General features: G+C 52.3%; 1 protein-coding gene across 1 annotated transcript in view; it reads right to left on the bottom strand.

Annotated features, from left to right (window-relative positions):
* SSBP3 (single stranded DNA binding protein 3) overlaps nt 1-25,595 on the bottom strand; it is a 54,085-nt gene extending 28,490 nt beyond the window's left edge. The window contains exon 1 of the mRNA XM_029959667.1: nt 25,516-25,595. The gene's annotated coding sequence lies outside the window, so the exon portion shown is untranslated. The remainder of the gene's footprint in view (nt 1-25,515) is intronic.
* Nucleotides 25,596-25,941: the final 346 nt, after the last annotated feature.

Below are 25,941 nucleotides of genomic sequence, written 5' to 3'. Positions count from 1 at the left end.
CGGGAAGAGTTTAATTTCCAGGGCATTTTAACCATTTTAGCGTGTTCTGGAGGAGAAGAGGTGCACATCCATGGGATGAGAGGGAATTCACCATACCACCTTGCCTCACGCCCTGCTTTCTCTTGTCTGCCCTTACCCAGGGCTTGGAAACGCTGCTCCAAAGTGGCCCCATATTTTATTTACCTAATGTCAGCTCTCTGCATTGCTTTGCCATTGCTGGCAGCAGCAGTCCAGGCACAGCTGAGCTGCAGGACTTCCCTGTGGAAAAGTCCCTCTGGGGTTGCACAACTGACAAGCTGCACATTGGGTTAGGGGAGAATTCCTGGTAAAAAATACGGGTTTTAAAATAGTCACTGTTTTTTGCACAGAGCAGTTTGGGTAGATGCAACTCCAAGCCTCATTACTCTTAAAGCTTACAAAACGTTAATTATTTCTCTTCTAAGAGCACCTCTCCCTGTCAAAACACAGTGGTTAATACAAACCCCCCATTTATGAACTGGATGCTTTTTGAAGCTGGCTCTGAAGAAACCCTATAAAACCAGCGTGCAAACCCCTACCCCCTGACCCAGCAATAAACTGGTACACGAGGCAGGAAAACTTAAAGTCTGGAGAGCAAGGAAAAAAAATAAAAAGAGCCTCAGGCTTTCAGACAGTAGAGAGGGGGAGGGAGCACAGTGAGAGCACTGAGCATCACTGCAAGGTCTTGTTTAGACTGGCAGCATTGGGAAAAACCCGGTTACAGAGCCAGTAAGTGGAGTTCAAGGGATGGACCAGGCCAACGAGTGGAGGGAGCATGGGCATGGTGGTCATGGCCATGGACTGCTGATGGAAACTTTCTGATGGGCTTTTTCTCTTTGTTTTTTCACACTCGTGACTGAACAGCTCCTTCACTCCCCCAGTCAGAACTGCTCTTGCAACACCCGGATGCAAAGCCCAGGCACATGCCAGCAGGTTGACACCGGTAGCATGGCCCCCACAGCACCCTCCTCTCCATGGGCACCAGGTTGTGGCCCCATCTCTGATGTGGACCCTCCCTGGTCCCCAAAGCTGAGAATTCCACCCCACAACCTCCTGGCTCTGAAGGCCCCGGGAACAGAAAACCTCCAAACCCCACAGGGAGCGGCAGGCAGATCCTGAGCTCCTCAAAAGGCAGAGGATGGCCCATGGCACTCCAGTTAGGTTTTTTATGTCTTGGTACAGGCTAGAGAGAAGACCCTCTGACTGCCCACCCCTCCTCAGGCACCCTGCAGGTTCCTGAGTACCGGTGAAGCTCTGATGGTCTTAGGGGTTTCCCCTTCCCCTTGTCCTGGGACAGGGCACTCATCGCAGCAGCCCCCAGCACCCATCAGAATTTTGGTGGGCAATGGCCTCTCCCGGGAAAACTCTTTCCAGCTGCAGCATGGAAATGACACGAGGGACGAGGGGCCTTTGTGCAGGCAGCACCCTGCTAAGCTGCACAAAGCTGGGAGCAGGGGGGTTCAAAGGCTCCTGGTGCAGGGAAGGGGCCCCTCCATCTTCCCCCCTCCACGGGCACCGGCTTTTGTATCGCCTTGGCCGGATTCGCTAACTCCCCTCCCGGAGCTGGCTGGGGCCTCCTCCGCCTGCAATCCCTGCGGATTTTACCTCCGGGCAAGAGCAAGGGGGGGAAGAAAGGGGGGGCAGCCCAGTGCCTTAAAAGAGCCTGGTAAAAACAACAGACTGCAGTTGGGGGATAGAGACACGATGGCTTTAAAAAAGCACACCGCCGAGGAGAGTTTGATGGCTCTGCCAAAAGGAAAGAAGTGTCTTCCCACTTGCAAACAAGAGTTAATTATAGAAAAAAAGGCCCAGGAAAGTGTTAAAACCATCTGTGCCATGAGGAAGAGGCTGGGGCTGGGCGGGCGAAGGCAGCAGCGCTGACAGCTGCTGTGTACAGGCAGCCTGGACCGCTCCCCCTGCGCTCCCCCGGCACCGCACCACCGTGCCCTGCTATCCTCCTGCCCTGCCATCCTTGCTGTGACATCCTCCCACCCTGCCATCCTTATCATGCCATCCTCCTGCCCTGCTGTTCTTGCCTGTGCCATCCTTGTCATGCCATCCTTGTCGTACCACCCTCCCACTCTGCCATCCTTGATGTGCCACCCTTGCCCTGCCATCCTCCTGCCCTGCCACCTTTGTCATCCCTGCCCCACCAGCCTTGCTTTGCCATCCTCCTGAGCCAACGGTGTTAGCAAGCACAGGTCCTATCTGCCCTAGCACGTACTGTGGGTCCCCAGCGGGATCCCCCTAGCAGCCTCCATCCTGCAGGGATGCACAGGGCAGGAGCTCCAGGTTCATCAGAGAAAGCCACCACCAAAACCCCCAGGCTCTTTTAAGCCCCCAAAGTGGCCTGGGTGGCACAGAAGGGACATTCCCAGTATGCACAGGTTTGCCAGGAGATCCAACCTAAAAATACGTCCCACTGAAGCATCACACCAGCACATCCCAAGAGAAAGACTTCTAGGCACCCATTTTTACCCCAAACCCTAGTGAAACAAGGCCCCAAGCAATGGTGCCAAGTGCCCTGCATTGCCTCCACCACCTCCTCATCAGGGCTGAGGACAGACGTGCCTCTTGCTGTGGGAAGGAGAGGATCCACGGGAGGCCAGAGACCCGCCCGCAGGGCTGCACACACCGCCTGACCCCGCAGCCGGATCCCAACCACTTCACAAATATTTACCTAGCTGGTTTTTAAACAAACCCCAAATGCCAGAGAGTTTAAAGTCCATGCCCTAAACAGCTCCTGTCTTGCTCTTGCCTGCCCTCAGGTCTCCAGCCGCCTGCCCAGGGAGCCTCCAGGCTCCTGCACCCTGCCCCGACCCTCAGGTTTAAGGAAACTGCAGGCAGCAGCAGACAGGCTCCTGCCTGGTCCAGCAGCCAGGCCAGAGGCAACACTTCTGCCTCTGATTTTATTAGGGACGTTCAGGCTGGATGATGCCTGAACACGCAACTGGTGCATTTCAAAGAAGCCCTCATGCTGATGAGCTTGCATATAGATTCCTCGCAGAAAATAATTAGCCATAATTAAGGGCTTCTGGTTTATGGCTCCAACAATTGTTTAAACAGCAGAGCTCTGTTCAAATTAAGTTCAGGACTCACCAATAAATATTTCTTTACCATGCTATGGTTTAGTTTCAAACTCCTGCTTGGAGCAGCCAGCCTGGGCTGCTTAGATTGGGGCCAGAGCTGCTTCTCCTATGAGCAGGCAAAGGAGCTGTGTGGTTGGACTCAGTACCAAAATCACTCTCTTTAGAAGTAAAAAAATACTGCAGGTAAGAGAAGAGAAGAAGGAATGATAGGAAACTGATGGGAGCTGGAGAACACGAAAGTGGATGAAGAGCAAGCAGGTGCCGCCAGTGGGCAGATGGCTCTGAGACATGACACGGCACCAATGCTCATGGCATGGCTGGATCAGCTGGCATTTCATCTCACCAAGTCTGAGTTTGAGGCAGTTTGAGGTTCTTCCATGTAGCATCTACCCACTGGGCCGGCCCCGGCCCCACCTGCAGCGCTCCCTCCCTATGGACAACATATGGCACGTCTCACCTCATTAGAGACATAACTAGCAGAAATAATAAGCAAGTCTTAACATAAAATCTAAACTACTGCGCTAGAACAAGCTCTTCAGCACTGAGGTTTTCTAGTGTCTCACACCAAACCCTGTTCCAGCATCCAGCTGTGGTCCTGCAGGCTGCTCATCCTCCACAAAACCAGCCTGGGCAGTTATCAACTGGGCAAAGCAGAGTTAAATACGGAGATCAATATTCATATCAAGGCAGCTTCTGAGAGGTTTCAGTTGGTTAAGTAGCCTTGAGATTTTGGCTGTGGAAGGCAGTGCTGCTGACGTGGCCGTAGGTGACTTGGGGGTCATCTATACAATTGTGATCTCCGGAGGAAGTTGCTGACGAGAGGGAATCATAGAATCATTTATGCTGGAAAAGACCTTTAAGAATATCGAGTCCAACCACTCCCCCAGCACTGTCAAGCCCACTGCTAAACCATGTCTCTAAGGGCCACATCTACACGACTTTTAAATCCCTCCAGGGATGGTGAATCCATCACTGCCCAGGGAAGCCTGTTCCAATGCTTGACAACCCTTTCAGTAGAGAAATTTTTCCTAATATCGAATCTAAACCTTCCCTGATGCAACCTGAGGCCATTTCCTCTCATCCTGCTTGTTCCAGCAGTCCCAGGCTGCAGGAACCACTCATGGGTGGAAACCTGAAAGCAGCTCCCCAACACATATGCTGAAAGTTTACTTTTTTTCCACTTTTTAATTAATACCAGCCCTCTGTTAGCACTGGCAAAGAGGTGTGCCACTGTCTACCAAAAGGCACCATGCTGTGATGCAGTTCCACCACACTGGGATGCCAGTCTCACCACACTGGGATGCAGTCTCACCACACTGGACCAGGTAAAGGACAAGAAAAGAGAATTCCACACAATGGCCTACGTAAGAGTTCTGTCCCCAGCATGGTGGGGACATCACTTGAGGCTGCTGGCTCTCAGCCTGGATAGTTTCTCCTCTCCAAGGCAGGTCCCGAAGCCACCCCAGGGCCACTGAAGAAAGGCCAGATGTTGCTGCAAACCAATAAAAATCTTTCCACTGTTTTCTTTGAGGAAAATGGATTATTTCCCTTGTGTCTGCTTCCTCTGGAAGAAATAAGCTGAAAAAGTCGAGGTAGCAAAACCCCAATGCTGCTCTGCCACCCAAAAGGGCATCTTCGTACACATTTGGTGCCTCCCCAGAGGCACAAGCCGGGAGCACTGCTGGCTCCTGCCAACTGCAGGGTTTTTCCAAGTATGATCTAGGAGCACCGTGGGAAGCACGCAGGGAAAACAGCCATATCATAAACCAACTCCACTTCATGACCTGAACGTTTTAAGACGTAGCAGGAGTCTTTGTACTGTGGCCATAACTGCAATATATCAGTTAGCCATCGCTTCCACCAAGATCTACCGCTCTAGATCTTGCAGCAAACGCTGACTTAAAGACCCATATCAAATACATTATGATACCACTGTTTCCCGTTACCCACGCTGATGATTCAATTAATTTAAAAACAGCAGTGAAATTTCATTTCACCATTAACCCTGCAATCCCCGGCAAACGTCAGCTGGGAAGGCAGCAGCCACCTGCCCAAGCTTGGATGGACCAGAGGGGTGGAGGAGAGCAAAGGGGTCAAAGATGAGGAAATACAGATGTGAGAGGAGAAATGGGGCAAGCCCTTTGAAAGGGCAGAAAGCACAGGAAAGTTTGCAGGAGAGACGGGACAGGGAGCGGATGAGGGGCTGCAGAGCAGCGCCTGCAAAGCTTTTATTTGAAACAGGCTCTTGCAGGAAAGGCTCACTGTCCTCCTTGCATCAGGCACTGCTTGAATTCACGGGGTCCTGCACAACTCCAAAGGCAAACATGATGCAGAGCACAAAACACACTGGCAGACACCCTCCAAAAGGGTAACCGCCGGAGCCTGCCCAGGTCTTGCCTTGGATCCATCAGTAGGGCCAAGGGTTAACAAGAACCATCAAATGGAGCGCAAGCAGTTCTTTCAGGAGGGTAAAAGGTTGCACTTTTAGAAACCTGCAGTGGTGGTTTGCACATAGGCTCAGGTCTCAGGTCAAGCGGGGTTCACCCATGGCTTCATCAGGCAGCCCAGCTCACCACGGAGGAACAGCACAGAAGGGACAGGGCCACCCGACGAGCTTTCTTCCCTGACACGTGGCCGGAGAAGAATAGTTAGCCCAAGCAGAGCTCTCCCATCTGCTTTTGTTTTCCACTCTTCAGTCCCGGGCTCCGCTAAAGCCCCTGAAGTCACCGGGCATCTGTTCTCCTCCACCCATCGCAATCTGCCAGGCACCGCCGCTCTGACAGCCATCCATCACGCCGTAATACGCTGACCACGAGACCCAGTGGGACATCATTTTCAAGTCAAATGCAGCAGTTAGCATAAAATAAAGCATTGCCCTGGTTTGTTGTTTCTTTTTCTTTCCTGACGATCCCGCAGCTGCAGCTAGGGACTCGGTATGCAACAAAAGTGAGGGGGGGAAAAAAGGCACAGGAAAATGGCAATTCTACTCTTCTGAGTCATAACAATTATGACGTTGTGATAAGAAACGTTTTCTATGAATTTTTAAGTACCAGTAATCCTGTTTTGCAATTGTCCCCCGGGAACAAGGCGACAGATTGAATGGGGCTGACAGTTATTTCCATCCTGACGAACACGGCTCCGACACGCCGTCTCCTCCCTCCAAACTTCCCGGCCCCGCATTCAGCCCACCACTCCAGCTTGCTTGGTGGAAGCAAGGCGGAGCTGGCTTGTCCACTGGTGTGACTGAGGACATCCCCAATAACCCTGTGAAACCACCCCACTGGCCCCAAACCCTAAGCATATACTTATTTGTGCACCCATAAAGCAGAGCTGCCCTCCAACAGCACACGTGGGGAAGAGACACATCCCATGAAGCCCCTTTTCCTTGTACACACAGCTGTGCCCTCAAGAAACCTTCAGCTGTGAGCTATGAGGTGAGTCGAGCATCTTGGTCCCCCTGTGGTCCTGCCATAGCAAACACCCTTGCGAGGGGTCCAGAGAAGATGGGGATCAACAGGGAAAAGCATCACTTGACGGTTCACTATTTGAGACTCCAAAATTTCCAGCACCACTCTAAAACCCTGCAGATTTATCTCGCTGATATAGGAGAGAAGGCGGCAGGCAAACACACCTTTTTGTTCAAGTCTTTCAGACCGGGAACAAAACCAGTTCCTTTTACCTCTTTTGTAAAATGAGCACCGTCATCAGAATCAGTGCTGAGGAGCGAATTTGTTTTGCAGAGGATCAAATAAATAATGGATGACGAAGGAAAGCTGCCACGGCGAGACTGCTCGAGAGATGCTCTGCTCTAGGCAGCCTTTCCCGATATGCTCCTTCTTACAGCTCCTCACGCTGTCTCCAGCTCCAGCCCCAGCGATGCTCCACAAACCTGGGTACCAAGGGGTGCACCGGCCAAAGCAACACACTCCAGGACATCAGTGCCTTAGGGCTGTTGACTTTGGCAGCCCATACATACGATAGGGATGTGTTTTAATTGCTGGCAGGCAAGGAGAGAGATGTGGGATGTGCTCCTGCAAACCCAGGGCCCTGGAGCTTGAGCAGCCTGGCACAGAACAGCATCCCCAGAGGGAAGGCCCGCTTGCTGTCTTCCAGTGCTGGCCATTCTCAGTCACTAGCCTGTAAGTCCCAGACCTTTCAATAATCTGTTATTTTTAAAAAGGAAATACTACATTTCTGCTTCCCTGCAAGCAGTCACCCTATGCCTCTCCCACCTCTGCCCTGGGATGGCTCTGTGCCACCATGCCAGTGCCCAGCAAGAGCAGGGATGATGCCCCACGCCCACCTACGAGGGAAGCCTGGGCCTTCAGAGCTCTATAGCCAGAAGACATTAAAATCAGCCTGTCAATTTAGATGCAAATTTATTTTAGATGCGACAGAGGGCTTACAGAAGAAGGTGTACTAGATGCTGTTTGCTCCTGCTGAGGCTGTTGTGATTTGGCTTCTAAGGGGGTTGGATGAGTGTTGGGATGGGTGAGCTTGAGAGATGGGTGCTGTGAAACACAGGCTTGCACCTCTGGATCAGTCCCTGGCTGAAACCTGGCTCCATAATGACCAAAATCCCTTAGTCTGAAGGCTGTGCAAGCTGCTGCTGTCGGAGAGGTGCAAGCACAGAAGGCTACCACCACAGCCCCTTCGCACCTCTTCCCAGCAAGTCCTCCTTGGTAAGATGCCTCCAAGACTGGCATCCTTTGTCTTCTGCTTTGTTTTCCTTCTCTGAGCCTGGGCAGCCTTCCCCCTGTCCCCACCACTACCGCCCCAGGGCCAGGCTGCAGCCCGGCAGGTCCCTGAGGCGGTTTCTCAGAAAGCTTAACCGTTTCTGCAAAAACTTTGGGAGTTTGGGCCAATGGCAGGAGTTTCTTTAATCAACTCAAATGGTATTTTCTGCAGATAAGTCTCCCACTCTCGGCCGCCAAGAAAAAGCCAGTCGGCCGGCAGCAAAAAAAAAAAAAACAACACAAAAACTCCAACACAACCCCCCCCACGGAGTCTGCAAAGTCACCGCACAAGCTCGCAGGGTGATTATTTATAGCCTTTCCCTCTGCAAAAGCCAAAAATAATTGTTCCAGCCCAATTAATGAATTTCTGAACGCTGGGCTCAGGGGTAGCCACCAAAGTGCCGCACTCCAAGCTACTTGCAATGTACTGGGCTCTGGGATAATGTATTTAAGTAGGGGGGAAACTTATTGTGCAGGAGCAACTGCAGCCAGAGAAGAGAGGAGTGAGAATATGAAAGCAACAGCCCTGCAGACTCCAAGGTCAGTGCAGAAGGAAGGGGAGGAGGTGCTCCCTGGCACTGGAGCAGAGATTCCCCTGAAGCCTGTGGGGAAGACCATGGTTAGGAAGCTGTCCCCTGCAGCCCATGGAGGTCCATGGTGGAGCTGAGATCCACCTACAGCCCGTGGTGGAGCCCACACTGGAGCAGGGGGATGCCCGAAGGAGCCTGTGGCCTGCAGGGGACCCAAACTGGAGCAGTTCCTGAAGGACTGCAGCCCTGTGGCAAGGATCCACACTGAAGTGTGTGGAGGACTGTCTCCCGTGGCAGGGATCCCACACTGGAGCAGGGGAAGGGTGTGAGGAATCCTCTCCATGAAGAGGAAGGAGCAGCAGAGAAAACTGTGATGAACTGACTGCAGTCCCCATTTCCTGTCCCCCCTCTGCTGCTGGTGGGAAGGAGGAAGAGAAAATCGGGAGTGAAGTTGAGCCTGGGAAGAAGGGAAGGGTGAGGGGAAGGTGCTTTAAGATTTAGTTTACATTTCTCATTACCCAACTCTGATGTGACTGGCAATAAATTCAATTAAATTTTTCTCAAGTCAAGTCTGTTTTGCCCATGATGGCAACTGGTGCGTGATCTTTCCCTGTTCTTACCCTGCCCCACGAGCCTTTTGTTGTATTTTTTCTCCCCTGTCCAGCTGACAAGTGACAGAGCAGCTTTGGGGGGGCACCTGGCATCCAGCCAGGGTCAACCCACCACCTGCAAGCAGCACCTGGTCAGGTGGGATGGCTAAAGGCAGTGGGCATCTCCGGAAAGCCGACACGCTGCTGGCACAGTGGCGCTTCCTGGATGCCAGGTTTAGGAGAGGAGGACGTGTCTTACAAACTACTCTCCTCTATGGAGTCGAGCTGGGGCTCCTAAGAGGTTCCCCAATAAAAGGCTAGGCTCTAACAAGCTTTCACTGCAGCCAGTGCTGAACGTCAGAAACCCCTCTGAAGGTCTGACTGTGGTCACTGACTGGGAATAAGTGTGGGAAACACTGAATTGGGTTCCTTCTACCCTGTCCCAAAGTCCAGCATGATCAAAAGCCTTCTGCAGCCCCCTCAGACACCTTCTCCAGCCACTTCTGTGCTCCCTCAGCTTCCGGTTTCTCCTTACAAGCCCTCTGGTTTTGTTTGTAGAGCGTTTTTCCTTCTCTGCTGGCTCAACCCACTCACGAGGCTGCTGCTCCTTCTATCAGCAAGTGAAGAGGAGTGACTGCATTTGCATGGGAAGAGGTGGGGGAGAAGCATCAGGCATCCTCTCCAAGTTCCCAACCTCTGCAAACCTTTTCTAATAGAAAAAAAAATAGTACATTGTCCTGGTTTTGGCTGGGATAGAGTTAAATTTTCTTCCTAGTAGCTGGTACAGCACTGTATTATGGATTCAGTACGAGAACAACGTTGATAACACACTGGTGTTTTGGCTGTTGCTAAGTAGTACTTACTCTCAGTCAAGGACTTTTCAGCTTCCTATGTTCTGCCAGCAAGGAGCTGCACAAGAAACCAAGAGGTAGCATGGCTTGCACAGCTGACCCAAACTAGCCAAAGGGATATTCCATACCATGGACTGTCATGTCCAGTATATAAACTGGGGGGAAGTTGGCCAGAAAGCAAAATCACTGCTCAGGGACAGGCTGGGCATCGCTGGGTGGTAAGGAACTATGCAGTGCACCAGTTATCTTTCATAGGCTTTATTTCTCTCTTTTTGTCATCTCCCTTTTCATTCCTATTATCGTATTTTATTTCAATTATTAAATTGTTCTTATCTCAACCCATTCTGTTTTACTGTTTTCCCCATTCACCTACCCATCCCACTGGGGCAGAGGTGTGAGCAAGCAGGTGAGTGGTACTTAGTTGCTGGCTGGGATTAAACCATATACATGTACATACATATACAGCCCATACATAGGACACATGTGACATACATCCACACACCAAAAATGCTGGCAGTGGAGCCAAGCCAAGGGGTAGTCAGGGCTCTCTACAGCTGCTGTCCTTGCAGTCAAAACTGATGTCCCAGGTTGGGTATCACACATTCTGGGGATTGTCATCTCTTGACAACCCCTAAAGAACAAGGCAACCACCTACAACCCGGCACAAGCTCATGGCACAGCTGCCAAGGACATGCAGCACACAGATGCCTTCAGAGGGAGAATGCCCAGGTTCCCTCTGCACTCCACCTGTGTGTCTGCTGGCTTGACCCACTGGGAAGTCTCAAAAAAATACCAGTTTTGTAAAAACAGGTAAGGAGAGGGAAACCCAGCTGCTCTGGTGGCCCCGGCTAAAGAGCCAGCAGGAGCCTGGCTGCAGAGGAAGTCGTGTGGGAACCCAGAGGTGCTCCCATAACAAACCCACAAATAAACATGTTTCTTTGTTTTTAAAGATGGCATATAATTTTTCCTTACTGGGGAAGGATTTTTCCTTTGATATCCCCTCTGGGAGGATCAGATGTATCATGCTGAGCTGCTCTTGGGACAGTGATCACCTGAGGTCCCCATGAGATGCACCCTACGTTACAGAGCACCTTGTTGCCAGCACGTGCTTCCAACTCAGGCAGCCAGCGAAGCTGCAGATGCCTAAAACACTCCAAAAACTGGCCATTCCCTTCCACATGACTCATCCTACCCCATGACCATCTTCATGCTGGGGATGACCTGCAGAGGAAGGGACTGCATATCCTCCTGATGATATGCATGGGACACCTCCAAGCATCACCAGCTGGGGCTCCAGCACCCCAGCCTGGACTTCAAACCAACCTAGAGGACCCCAAGTGGGAGGAATATGGGGTGGGGGGGACCCTATCTTTACCCCAGCAAACATTGCCCCCCCGTTCCCGCAAGGCTGTGCCGGCTCCAGCCGCTCCCGCGATCCAAGCGGAGCAGATGGCACGCGCAACACTTACGGCTTCGCTTTCCAGCCGCCATCGCAGAGCTGCTTCTCAGCAGGGCGGAGGCGGGGGGGGAGATTTTTTTTTTTTTAATATATTTTCCCTGGGAATTTTGATTTTCTTTAAAAAAAAAACAAAACAAAACAACAAACAACAAAAACGTATAATCCTGTACTCAAGACCCAGGAGCCTCTGTGTCTCTGCAGAAGGATAGTGCGTGCCGGCTGATTGGCAGCCTGTCCGTCTGTCCATGCCTGGGGAACCGGCTGACCGTCTGAAATCCCCGCCAAGAGGGACAAATCCTGGAAAACCTCACAAAGCAGAGATTGGGGGGAATAAAAAAAAAAAAAAGGGATGAAGCGATCAAAAAGAGGGCTTTCTAGGGATTCTGCTGGCTCGCCTGGATTTCCTCTACCTATTTATGGCTCACTGAGGGGCAACTTTTGCCTCTGCTACCCTGACAGGGTAGGCAGGAAATTCAGAGAAGCATGACCTGAGTAGAAGAGACCCAGAGGGAAAGCTGAGCCATTCCAGCTCCCTGGGACTTTGGTCTTCCTCTCTCTGCTAGATAAGATGGAGCAAGGGAGATGCTCTCCAACCCAGGGTGATGACAGGCTCAAGGGGCATTCACCAGCTTGGGGACCAGACCTGAGGTCCAATGTGACTACAAGGAATGGTCTTCTCATCCTGCACTGATGGCTCAAACCAGGTTTTCTGCTTCCCAGTGGAAGCCAACACCTTGAATGAGGCTGGGAAACCATAAATCTGGGCATCGCAGACACCAGATTGCTTTCAGCAGCCGCGCTCTGCACAGAGCTCGGCGATAAGTAACAAAAAAGTCTGCGCTTTGCACCTCTGATTTCTTGTCTGGGGATGCATAAAACCTGGAGATGACAGATCAGCACCTCGATCCAAGAGCATCCCTGTGCTCGCTCTGCCGGAGAGGCGGATAAACAAAGGCAGCTCTCCCCGGCGTCCACAGGCAGCTGCCACCACCGCCGTGCAATAGTGGGAGGGGGAAAAAACAAAAGAGGTCTGCACGCTGGGATCTGCGGGAATGGGATGCCTCTGGCGCTATCCGAGCCCTTTTATTCCACTGGTACCCAGAGGGAGCTTGGCCCCAGCCCCTCGGACACCTCCCTTCCCCCAGAGTCTCCTTGCCCAGCCACCCTGGCTGGATGCCAAGGGCAGTGCCATACGCTGTAACCACTCAGCATCCAGCAAGAAGGAAAACATCCTGGTTTTGGGCACAGAGAGTGGCTTGACCATCGTGGCAAAGAGCTCAGTGATGATTTGGACCAGGATCTGACGGGTGTTGATGGGTGTGACCAACATCCATGCAAATCCCACATGGGACTGTGCAGGCAGAAGAGTTTCAGTGCCCATCCAACAGTGCACGGAGATTTAGGGAGGTCAAATATTTGGCAGGGAAGTTTTCTGATGCAGCTTCTTAATTTAGACAGCCCCACCGCTGGCAAGGACTAGCAGGTGGTCACTACAGCAAGGGAAAAGGGAGAGAGCTGAGAAATGCCAACTTGAGGATGTTCCCAAGAAAAAAAAAAAAGAGAAGGTGGCCGTGGCTACAGCACCAAAACACCCAGATCTTGGTCCATCCATCCATGGGCATATGCTGATCGTGCTCAGCTGGCCCATGAGCTCAGAGGAGCCTAAAGCAGCTGGGATAAGACTGCCATGCTCCTCCCAAACCCACCAATCTTCCCCAAAATGCTGGCTGGATGCTGCATCTCAACTCCATCACCTTTTCCAACTACTGTGAACTCGTGCTACCCTGTTCATGCCCCATCAGCTTGTTTGAGCCTCACTGATGAGCTTCACCCCAACAGTGCAGCACAGACTCTGAAATCTAGGTTTTCCAAGTGCCAACTAGTGCAACTCTAGCTCTTGGGGCCACACAGATTATTTTACCAGGCCACCACGGTAAATCCTTTGGAAGGAGGGAAGGCAAGGCAGGAAACCATCCTGACAACCCCGAAGTCAAATAATTATCACCTGGGCTGCGGGAAGCCCTCTCCCCCTCCCTGGGCAAGAGGTCCAGGACCCACCAGCACCCAGGGAGGGGAATATGGTGCTGGCCCCCACCCCCCCAGGCTTTGCCAAGGAATGCCGGGGGCGGCAGTGGGGGGAGCAGCAGCGGTGGCGGCGCTGGGAAGGGAACCAGCTGGAGAGCCGCAGCCTCATGAAATAATGAAATGCCAAACCAACCCCTGCATCTTCCACAGTCTCTCAGGTCACCTACCAGATTAGGAGGCCTGTTGCTAAGGCAACCATATCTTGCAAGTGCTAGCTGAACTTCCCCATCGGTTTTAACCCTTTAAGGAGCAAAAAAAACCCCTAAGAAATATATATAAAAATAAAATAAAAGGGTAATGCTGATGATGCAACCGGCGGGAGACCAGCGGAGGCAAAGGGGGGGCAGCTGGGAAAGGGAAAGCAAAGGGAAGGAGCCCCAGCAGCCACCTCCTGTGCGATGCACGCCGTGCTGGCTCCCTTCCAGGTGGGTAATAAAATTATTCGGCATCCGCACACGCACGCAAGACCCAGCAAACTTTCGATGTGCCTGGCACAGCAGCAGGGGGATGGACAAAAAAAAAAAAAAAAAAAAAGGCAAAAAAAAAAAAGGCAACAAAAAGTGAGGTTATGCATATGAAATGAGGGCAAACAAAGCAAAAATGGAACTTTTTTTTTTCCCCTTTCCTTTTTTTTCTCGTGGCCTCGCAGACGCCGGGCAAGCCCTGATGCCTCGGCAAGCAGCCGGCAGCCCGGCGCCGCACGGGAGGGGACAGATGGCCGGCGCTACGCCCGGCAGCGACGCTGGGACGGAGGCGATGGGCACCCGTGGCCACCCCGCCAGTTTTGCTGCAATCCATGGCCAGGAGCAGCCAGAACGGGGATATAAGACTTGTGCTCTGCGACCGTAAAATAAAATAATAAAAACAGCCCTTTCACCGCCCAGGGATCACGTCCCAGCGGGGTGATGGAGACCACGGTCCCCTCCTCTGGGAGGATAAAACCCCATTCTGAATGCACACAAGCAGGGAGCCCTAAATCTTGCAGCTTGCTGGGATAATGGGGAAGCCTGCGAGCAATAAGGGAATTAAAAAACCAACAAAAAACAACAAAAACCAAGGCAGTTCACAGGCAGCACAAGGGAAAAAAAAAAAAAAAAAAAAGGAGAGAGAGGAGAAAGAGGCATGGAAAGGAGGAGAAAATGTGGAGCGGCATAAATCAGGCGCACGGGGGGAGCCGGGGAGCACGTGCTGCGTTCCAAGCGCACAGGCAGCACACGCGGCCGGTTCCTGCCTGGCAGGGTGAGCACGGGGAAGCAACTGGCCTCATGCCCCAGGGAAAGGGGCTCCCAACCCCTCCTGGTGCTAATTCGGTGTGAGGTATTGGCTCTGCTACCCAGCATACCATCGTTCCCATGTTAAAATCTCTTTGGGAAAGAAAAAGCCTCTGCTGGCACTGCTGCAAAAGATACCCAATGGCAAAAATTATGGGGATCCGTCTTTTTGCATCTTTCTTCCCACCCTCGGGTCAGGGTGGGGACAGCAGGTATGACAATTCCTGCTAAATTCCCCTCAAAGGAAGACAGCAAAATGGAAACTCCCAAAGCTGCCTTCTTCCCACCAGCCTGCTCCAAATGCATAATAAAGAGAGGGACGAGGGTCTCAAGGGTCTGTGCAAACACAGCCCCACTTTGCAGTGGGGCTGAGACCACCATGCTGAGGGGCTGCTGGCATTGCTGTCCAGCTCCGGTCCTGCCCTCCGACCTCACCCCCATGCCGGCACCCCTACACCTTGCCAACTGGCTGGCAAGAGAAACTTAATTAGCCATGTCCGTCAACCCCAAACATCTGTAACAAGCAATATTTACAACCAGAAATAAAGAGGAGTGACCTTCGCAGTGTTGAAAGACAGTTGGGTTCTTGTATTACAACGGCGGGGACAGGCAAAATTCATTATCTCTAATAGCCATCCTTATAACCAGATTAAACACAAAGGCAGCAATTCCATATTCCCTGACCTGCCACCGTCCCCATCCCGGGCAGAGGGGAACTTCCCTCTGCCACAGCACTGCACATTCAGCTGATGTTTATGCATGTGGTCATCTCCATCCCTCCTACCCGGGAAGGACAATACTCTGGCTCGTCCCACCCCAAGGGCTGAGACACCCAGCTGGAGTCACATTCCTCCTGGTCCTTCTCCAGGCAGCTCTGGGGAGATGCTCAGCTCCTCTCTGAACATCCTAGGGGTAGCAGGGTTAAGCTCCCTGCTACACCAAGGATGCTGTGTTGGTACTCGGAGCCAGTGCTGGAGACGTTTGCTCACAGGATGCAAAGGAAAGGCACCCAGTTTCCAGCACACAACCAAACAGAGCCCAATGCTCCAGAACTAACCATCATCACATCCCCATGCATAGACATTCCTGAGTACGAGGGTTTTTGTCCTGAAGACACAGCCAAGGCTTTCCCCTCTGGTTGTGAGATACTCGCGGTGCCAATCACCAGCCGGGGAGCGAGAGCCTGTTATTTTCATCAGAGGATGTTCTCTGTGGAGACCTTCAGCTTCCAGCCAAGAGAAACAAGCCACTGGAGAGAACCTGAGCCTCCTAATGGCTTTTCCTTCACTAGCCCTGGCTCCAGCAGCAGTGTGAGGGCAGCTCCTTCTCCAGAAGATGAGCACCAGCGGGGCCAGCTGATTTCTCCAGTGTTCAGCAGCAACAAGTCAAACTGCTTGGAAAACACTTAAGGTGGGGGAGAAGCTTCAAATGGACCACGCGGACGATGCATCACGCTGGAGCAACGGTAAAAGTTAAAATTAATTAGCTGGCAGGATGACAAAGAAGCCATTGTGCAGCACGGTGGAGCAATCCAAGTACAAAGGCTTTATATAAGTCATGTTGAAAACTCCTTGATGACTGCAGGTAAGGACAGACAAGCTGTCAGGACGTGCCACGACACCCTGAAGGGCTCTAGGACAAGCAAGTACATCTGCTTTTAACGATGAAACGAGCCCTGGGATCCTCAGCCTGAAGTTTCTCTCCAGTGGAGACTGACAAAGGTGTGAAGCACTTGGGTGTTACTGTCACTGCGATGCCCAGGATAAAACAAAACCATCTGGTTTGGGGTTTCCATGGGGGCTTGAGCTGGGCTGAAGGTACCCATGTGCAACACAGAGCAGTTGCTTGTTTGTGAGTGCCCACCTTCATCCCCAGCCATATCCCACAGAGCACACCCCCACCAAAAGCCCCCCTGATGAGACCAAGAGTTTCAAAGCGTGGCTCTCCCTGCTCCAAACCAACACCGACAGGGTGTGCTCTGGAGGAGGACCTACCTCCTTGTTCAACATTTTGCAGAGAAAGACCCCAACAGCCAAAGGATTTCCAGCACCAACAGGCAGAGTCAGGTTCTGCTCCTCAGGGATGAGTGGGCACTCTACCAGAGCCACAGGGACACAGGAGCACAGCTGAAGCTGCAATGGAGAGTCACCCCAAGCTGCTACCAGTCATGACCCCCCCCCACCATCCCACAGGCAGATGGGCAGGGGGAGGCCGGGTGTGATTTACACCCCACCAGCTGCACAGCTCTCCAGCAGAAAGGAGCTAAGGGGGAGAGAAGCACCTCTCCCTCCTCCTCGCTGCACACATCACTCCCGGGCAGGGGGACGTGGAGGCTCAAGCAGGTCCTGCACCACAGGCTGCCCTTAATCCAATGGGACTCCCTCCAATTATAGGAATGAGCACCCAGTGAGTGCCAGAAGAAGAGGAGGGCAAGGAGGATGCTCTGCTGGACTTTGGCAGGGAGGGGAGCCCAGCGTGACACAGCACCCTTATCTGCTCACCCCAAACCAGGGCACTTCAAGTAAGAGCCCTGCCCCCTTCCTCAGCCTGCCCTGCCTTTCACTTTAAAAAAACAGGCAAAAACCACAACCTGAAACAACCAGGCTCCCAACTGCTCCCCAGCCCAGAGGCTGAGCTGCAAAGCACTGCTTGAGGTAGGAAACAGCTCCCCACCTGTCTGGGGACAAAGCTGAGCACTGCCAGCTGCCCATGGGCTGACACAGGGCCACTTCCCATCTGACATTTGCCAGAAATAAAAAAGCCAAGTCAAGGCTTGGGACACCCTCACAGCAAGGCTGTTTTGGAAGAAAGGGGATGCCAGCTTGCCACTTGCCTTGGTGGGCACCAGTTGGTGCTGGATCAGGTGCCCTGGGTGTGATGGGAGCTGCACAGGTGAGAGCTGGGGCTGGAGGCAGGCACAGAAGAAAATCCAGGTAGGAGGGACTGCCTGTGGACTGTTGTGCCTGCTGGGAATACCATGGGATGCCAGCATCTCAGCTGTGTCGGGCAGGTTGTGCTCACCAGCAAGTTAGAGTCACTGCAGTGCATCCCCTGCTTTGGTTTGTAGCCAAAAAATTCCAATTATAGGTGCTAGCTCAGCCCTGTGAGATTGTAAAAAAACAGCCCAAATCCAAGGAAAATAGAAAGGAAACTCCCCCACCTCAGACCCTGTTTGAGGCAGGCAGGAGGGGAGGCGGGAGCTCATTTTCACTACAGAAAGCCGCCGCACCCCAGGAGGAGAGGCACCAGATCAAATGTTCAAGGGTTGATGCAGAAACATTAAGAAAAAAAAATTAAAAAGAAAATGTTAGCTTAAGACACAGCCAGAGGTCTTCCTTTGGACTTTATCTTAAGGCAGCAGGCTGCAGCCTCACACACGGACAGACGGATGGACCCCACAGCCTCCCACCCGGCCCGGGGAATGCAGAGGTGGAAACCACCTTGTTAAAAAACACTAGTTGTGGTGGCACTGGCCATGAAGGGGGAAGAATAAAAGCACTGCTCTGTCCCATCACCCCAAATACAGTCACATGCACCTCTATATACATATGTATATCCTAATTCTGCATACTGTGTAGATATAATTGCATATATATACACACACTTTTTTTTCTCCTTAATTCTGATATTAACAGCCACCATGCATGCAGCATTACACTCGTGCAGGAGAGTGTTTCTCCTATTATCCAAAAAGAGATACAAATTAAATGTACAAATCTAAGACAAAAGAAAAGCTGGCTTTACCACATGGAGCTGTGCCCTATCCATTTCCAAACCTTACTCAAGCCCCTCAAGTGCCCCTCTCACCCTGGCCAGCACAGCAGATTGGTGACCCTGCTATGGGGATAGGAGAAGGGATGTGGCAGTGGGAGGGTGGGCAGCCGGGTGGTCCCACGACCCACGGGAAGTGGTACCCACAAGCAGCCACCCCATATTTTGGAAATCCCCCCCTTGACTGCACAGCTGTAGCTTTGAACTCAGCTCCTGGCACCTGTGTGGCCATGAGCAGGAGTTTCGAGAGAAGAAAAAACCTAAACCCCAAACTGAGGCAGAGGTGAGGTATTTGTTTACTTCCAAAGAGACATTTTCGCTCCCTGCCAGCCTGGAGGAAAGCACTGCCCTGCCGAGACCCCAGCCCTGGGGTGACCCCCCAGGGATCTGCAGGGTGAGGACTCGGAAGGAAAAGATGATGGGAAATAAGGGGGAAAGTGCTCAAGGCTGAGTAGAAGCTTCAGTGGGACTCAGCAAGCCTCCCCGACCCATGAGGGAGATGCTGGTAAGGTGGGAATGTGATGCTCATGAGGATACAGCCCGCTCCGTGGTTCCCGTGCGCAGGGCAGGCCAGATCCCCAGCACGAGCCGGGCTGGACATGAGCTGCTCCGGGTGCTGCACCGCTCTCCCTCTGTTCATAAGGAAAACCAGGAGAAAACGTGGCTGCAGCAGCTCCCCCCTAGAGCATCCCCCCACCAGCGAGAGCTTCGCACAGCCGGGTGCCATTTCGGTGGTGCCAGCTCTGCCACGGGGGCGTGAGCGGTGAGAGAGGAGGAACAGCCAGAGCCCCCCGCCCGCTCCCCGGACCAGCTCTGGCAGCTGTTTCCAATAGAACCAGGGACAGCTTTACAAGAGAAAAATAGGGAACAAAAGGTAGGAGAAAATCCAAGTTTCCAAGGTAAGGAAGGAAATGATCAGGAGAACAGGAAAGTCTCACTTGTACCCAACACACGGCGTCCTGACCTAACACCTCCCCGCTGCCCGCTGCTGCTGGACAGAATCACCTCCCCCCGTGCCGGCCAACCTCCCAGGCACGGCACAGCTTGGCACGGCAGCCCCTCGTCCTCTTTGTTCCTCCGAAGGGACCCCAGAACACCGGGGAGGGCAGGGCTGTGAGCTTTGTGCTCTCCCGGAGCCCAGCAGCTGCCGGAGGGCGGCCGCCCCCCCCCGCAGCCCCGCGCCGGCAGCGGGTCCCCTCGCCGGCCTCACCGCGCTCGCCCACGTGGCCGCCGGGGCAAACAATGGGATGGCGCGGGCTGCTGCGCTCGCCAGCAAGGCCTTCCTCCTCCTCCTCCTCCTCCTCCCGGCTTTGACTGCCACTGGAAGCTGGCCCCTCTCAAGCACCAGGCAGGGGGGGAGGGAATTAAAAAAATAATACAAAAAACGCACAGAAAATAAAAAATACTCAAATCTGCCTCTCTGCTGCAAATGGACTCGTGCAAGGCGAGGACACACTGACACACACACACACACACACTCGGAGATGGGCGATGGGGTGGCAGAGCAGAACCTCCATGGGCAGCACCCAGACACCCACCCCAGCACCCATCTGTACAGGGAGTCCCCACCCGTGACACAAATCCCCACCTGTCCTCCCATCCTCGGGCAGGATTGAGGAAATCCTTCCTCTCCTCTCATCTCACTCCCAGCTTTTTTTGGAGAAGCCCCTCCCGGATTGGAGCCGGAGAAACTTTGCATCTTCGCACCATTTGTTGATATAAAATCCATCCCCTGCCTTACTTTTGCAGAGGCACTCAGGGTGGGGTGTGGGGGGGAACGTCTGTTTCCATTTGAAACCGTCAAAATTAGCATTCAGTAATTAAAAATCACACCCTTTCTCTTAATAACCTAACCAGCATGATACAATCAGGTTGTGCCAACTCTTTAATCTAATTGACTAATTACAGATTTTAATTTAGTCAGTTACTGAACAACTGTTGACAATTTGTTTTCATTAGGGACAGAACAGGATAAATATTTAGGCTCCCCAGTCAAAGACTAAGACATAAGCTCTGGGCTCTGACCTCCGGTTTCACAACGGCAGCTTCTCCATCAGCATCACCCATGGAAAGGTGCTACTCTGAAATGCCCTGGTCCTGCCAGTGGGCAGCAGGAAGTGGCAGAGGAGGCTGGTCTGTTGTGACAGCCAAAATTGTGTAAAATATAAAATTAAGCTAATCCAGCTTTGCATGGTACTCCAGCAAGAGCAGGATTTAAGGGACACCCAGGCTCACTGGTACCCTAAACTGGGAGGGAAGCCTGAGCCCTGCCATACCAGGAGACGGAATATCTGGATTTATTTATTTTTGTTGTAATTTTTTTTTAAAGTGATGTGGAGTTTTGCAGCTGTTCCTGGCAGCCTGCCACTCCTGAAGGAAACTCCTCTCCTCTGGTTACCTACCAGGGAGCCCTGTCTCTGCAGAGCAGAGCTGGATGGAGCCCAGACAGAGCTGGAAACAGGACAGACCTGTGTGTGCTGCTGGCTGAGCCACGTGCCCAAGGCTCAGGCAATGCCTGTGGGGGCTCATGGGAACCACAGAAAGCTGTTCCCAACCCCTGTCCCTCCATTGTGCCAAACCTGCCCCAAAAACATCTGCTCTCCTAGGCAACATGTTTTCACTACACTGGCTGCACACCGCAGAAGGAGCTCTCATGGACCACCACCACAGATGTACTCGTGGATCCCAACACTAACACTTGCTGGTCCCACTCCACACAGCCATGGGTGCCTCGAGCCAGGGTCTCACAGCCTTCACTGGTCCTGAAGCAAAAAGAGAACCTCACAAGGGAGGTCCACCAAACCCCTCATCTATGAAGAGCATCTCCTCCCACACAGCCATCTCACCTGCCAAGGTGTCATGCCATGAGATGGCCACACAGACCCTGGAGAGCAGAAGTTGATGTGACAATAAAATGCTGCCACATAAACACCGTATTTTGGGCAAACACCAAGCTGGGCACACAGAGTTTGCCCACTGTCGGCCAAGTGTAGATACAATGCTCTACCAACCTCAGGTAAGACTCACACTGGGATATTTTTAACCACAACCACCACATGAAAGCTCCCTGGCAGCCCAGGTACACCCAGGCAGCGATGCTGGGACAGGGTGCCCGTCCCACAGCCGGCTGAGGTGTGATGGGCAGATCCAGCAGAAAAGGACCATCTCCCATGCTCCCAAAGCGTGGCTGGAAGGGCACCTACATCAGGGGAAACAACTGGGTTTGGGGTTCAAACTCTTGTGCCTGGGGGACAACCCCCAGTCTGTACTGCCAGCAGGCCAAAACCCTTCCAAATCCCTTGGGTTTTATCTCATTCCCCACTGAGCAGTTTTGCATGCTAACACCAGCAAGCCTGGATACTCCATCCATCCATCTCCAAGCGGTTCAGAAACCTCTCACTGAGATCTCAATCCAAGGAGAACTGTTTCAGATGGGGGAAAAAGGGAGGAGCCCTGGTTGTGATCAACCAGGATGGGAGGACATGAGCCCCACACACATCATCTTTTCCCATATCAACCACCACCTTTCCAGCAGCATCTGCCCCCACTACTGCAGAGAATCCTTCCAGACCTGAGTTAGAAAGAACTGCAGCAGCTTTCCAAAGTTAAAAACAAAAATAAATAAATCAATGCTTCGCATTAATGGCAAGTTGAAGCCACAGCTCCGCAGATCTTGTGCTGCAAAGTAAACAGCATTTCAAATGCTCCCAAGTGCAGGTTCTTCTCAGGAGAAAACTGGGGGGAACAGAGGAAGGGAAAGATGAAGTCAAAGTCTTTGTCAGCCAAAGCCTACCCTGATTTTTCTCTCCTGCATGTTGACACTCTGAGCTGGCCGTGCAGGCAGAGCAATACCACAAAAAAGTATGTAGCAACAGTCAACTAGATTTAAGTTCATTTTCTGTAGCTCGAGGCCAAAATCGACTGAAGTGGTTCTGGTGATCAAGTTTTCTGCAATTCCCCTTTCTGTGTATTAGCTCTTTGACAGAAATTCACTGCGGTATTTAAACTGGCAGTCATCACCGCTAACTCAAATTGTATTGGCTTTCACGGTGTTGAAATGCTCAACTGCGACCAGCCATCGGCCAATTCCCAGATAAGGCGGCGGCTGAAATCCCCTGTCATGCCGAGCGATCCTGTTGCAAGCTCGCCGGCTCCGGGAGCGTGCCATAACGCTGGCATGCTCTCCATGGGGCTTTGCCCAGTGGAGGAGCCTAAATCAATGGCTACAGGTTGAGTTTTAGGAGTTGATGGGTGCTTGTGGTGCTGTTAACTTGGATCGACTCTTTTGATAGAGGTGGGGCAGGCTGACTAACAACCCTCCAATCAACACAACTCAATAGTTGTGTTAACAGACACACAATCCTGCCAGACATGGAAGGATAGACAATCACAGGATTCCTCCTGCCTGTGCCAGGTGAATCCCTGCTCCCATCACTCTTCCCCCAACAAGCACCTTTCCACTGACTTCCAGCAGGCTTTTGTCCCAGCTTGGGAGAAAAACCTCAGGGGAAACGTAAAAAGCAATATTCCTAAGAGATCACAAGAGCCCACGCCTTTCAAAGGTCCTCTCAAAAAAAGTGGTGGGATTTCTCCTTACTTTATTTTTTTGCTAAAGATTTAAAACTGGAGGGGGAAATTAGCAATTTGTCCTGCTGCTCCTAATAGTTTTCATACGGTTATGCTGGAAGATGAAGTGGAAATGATGCAGCATGCAAATCCCATCATTAGCACCCTGCTAACGAGGCCTGCCGATGCATCTCCCAGGCAAGCACCCCTACACAGTGCTGGCTCTGGGACGGTGACATACCAAGACCCAACTGGCTCCCAGAGCATCCCCTCCTTCTGTCCTTAAGAGCACCATGGTAAACACATACATAAAACACCGTATTTTGTGCAAACACCAAGCTGGGCACACAGAGTTTGCCCATCCTTGGCCAAGTGTAGATACAACGCTCCACCAATCTGCGGCAAGACTTATATTGGGATATTTTTAAACACAACTACCACGTGAAGTGATTCATGACTCGCTGATCCAGCTCCATTTGGGGCTCATATCCCATTTCAGCTGCCATGCACCACTGATGGGTCGCTGGGTTTGGTGCTTGATAAAGACCAGCGTTCCAGCCCCAGCAACCATCGGCAAGGCCGGCCACCATGCTCGCCGGGACCAGCAGCCTGCCCTGGAAGCTGAAGGGAAACAAGGTTCTATTCACGCTCCCATGGTTATCGTTTGGTTCTTTGGTCAATATTTAAGTTTTGGCCAGGTAGGTCCCTCGCCCTGTAAAGTACACGCTGTGCCGGGAAAACACCGCTCCTCGGAGAGGGACTGTGCCATGAGCATCCGCCACCAGCCACGCCAGGGAGGAGAAGCACAATCCCCGCCCTGTGGTCAAAACATGCCTGGGGAAACCAACCCAGTGCCACCAAGCCAAGGCACAGGAGAGTGAAAATCTTCTTAGAAGTCTTTGCCGTAAAGCCCAAAAGGTAAAGCACTTGGGACTGTTACAAAACTGCATTACACCGAGAATTAAAAACAATCAGGATTGTGTCTATTTACTGTAAGCTTAAAGCAACGTGTATTAAAGAAGTTTATGCGAATCATCTAATGCACTCAGGCCTATTGTTAGAATTATTACCAAGCTAAAAAAAGATTAATTTCTCTAAATACACTAAATCCTCAGACATGATGAGGAGGCTGCTGTGAATGGAGCATTACCATGACTTGCTTGCTAATGTCATCTTCACCTGTGGCTTTGCTGCCCAAAGATCTACCTTTGCTTTGCTCCTGATGAGCCCGCAGTCCCATCCAGGCTCCCCAAACCCCCACAATTTGGCCCAAAACACCTAGAAAGAGAGCAGCTACTCACACAGAGCAAAGCACTGCTAGATCTGCTGCCGGTTGTCAGCTCTGACCCTCAGTTCAGAAGTTCACCATCTTAATCCGACCCAGTAAAAACAAGCAATGCAGAGAATGGCCATGGGGAGGGACGGACAGACGGACAAACCCCACCTAGCAAATACCCAGACCCACGTCCCCCATGACCCAGCAGGATGGGCAGAGAGGAAAGGCACCTCAGCAGCCAGCCAAGGCCCTCCAGCAGCCTGGCACTGCCTGCCCCAGGGCAACCAGGACACCAGCCCGCAGGAATGCTGTGGAGGTCCCCGAGACACTCGCCTGGTGCTGCTCGCCAGCAAACTCTCACACATCCCAACCCAGGCATGTTGAGGCAACGAGAAACTTGGGAAGGGAGGAAAAATGGTTTCCATACCATAGTCTCCCTGGAGCAGACAAAACCAGCTCCTGCTACAAGGTTTAAACTCACTTGACTGGGGTCCAAGCCCACAGCCAGGTGACTAATCCTTTGATGCACATTCTTCCCGACGCTGCAGATGTGGGCGATGTGTGCAGGACGGGAGTAGGCAGCCCACCCATCGCCCCCTGGAGCAGACATGCCATGCACTCTTGCCAAGGAGTGTCTTTCTGGGAGACACCTCAGTTCCAGCATCCCACCCCAGAAGCATCATCCATCCCTAGTTCAGGCTATCACCTCTGCAGAGAACAACCCAAACCACAGAGAGCCAATATGCACAACAATCAACCAAGGGGGTCTGCAACCCCACCTACAACCAAGCCAACACCTCTACCTTGCTGGGATCAAAGGAGGACTCAGACAACCAAGGAAGCCCCTAGCCTTGCCAAAGGCAGGGAGATATTAACTGGGGCATTCAACAGCAGTCTGGGGAATCCCCCTGCTCCTCCCCACCAAAATCCAACCCCCGCCCACCCTCTGAGGTGACCTCAGCATGAAACATCTCACCACTGAGGTGTCCTCAGCATGAATCCCACCATCGACTCCCTACAAACGCTTTGTTGTCCATTGCTAGGCAAAACTTCTTAATTCTACCACTACCCAAATGCCTTTAAGTGCTTAAGATAAGTATCTGAGCTCATTTACATAATTGCAACATTATGAAATACTGTTCAGTCAAATCAGAGCACTGCTGGTTAAAAAAACCCCATGGTTTTTGTCAGTCAGTTACGTTAGGTTGGCTCTCCGTGCGCCGGAGCTCCCCAACACCATAATTACCGTGAGGATTAGAAACTTGTTACTCACGTAGTCATGAAAGGCTTTGGCTTCACTCGAATGTTCACAAGTGTCTCGCCTTTCGGGAGCTGCGCAGTACAGGTCCCAAAACACACTGCGTGGTGGAGAGAGCCAAGAGAGGAGCAGTTACTCATCAGAGACTGGGCACCCGGGTGGGGGGGTCAGAAGAGGTGAGCGGCTTCCCACCCCAAGGGACCCACGGCTGGGATGGGACCTCAGCCGGACCCAGCTGTGCATCTGAGTTCCACATTGCTCAGACCTGACCGTCAGCAAGTGGGATGATGGGTGTTCTACGAGGCAAAAGCAGCCTGTAAGAGGTAACACCTTGAAGGGGTAACTCCTCGACGGGCTAACTCCCGTGGGACTTCAGAGACTTCTCCCACGCTCTCAGCAGTGCTGCCGCCCAGCCCTGCTCCCCCGGGCGCCCCAGTGGCA

This window comes from Manacus vitellinus, unplaced genomic scaffold (genome assembly GCF_001715985.3).
Source record: "Manacus vitellinus isolate BGI_N305 unplaced genomic scaffold, ASM171598v3 scaffold_21_pilon, whole genome shotgun sequence".
In the NCBI taxonomy this organism is placed as follows: Eukaryota; Metazoa; Chordata; class Aves; order Passeriformes; family Pipridae; genus Manacus; species Manacus vitellinus.
Note: the sequence above shows the minus strand (reverse complement) of the source record. Positions and strands in the feature narration are given on the sequence as shown.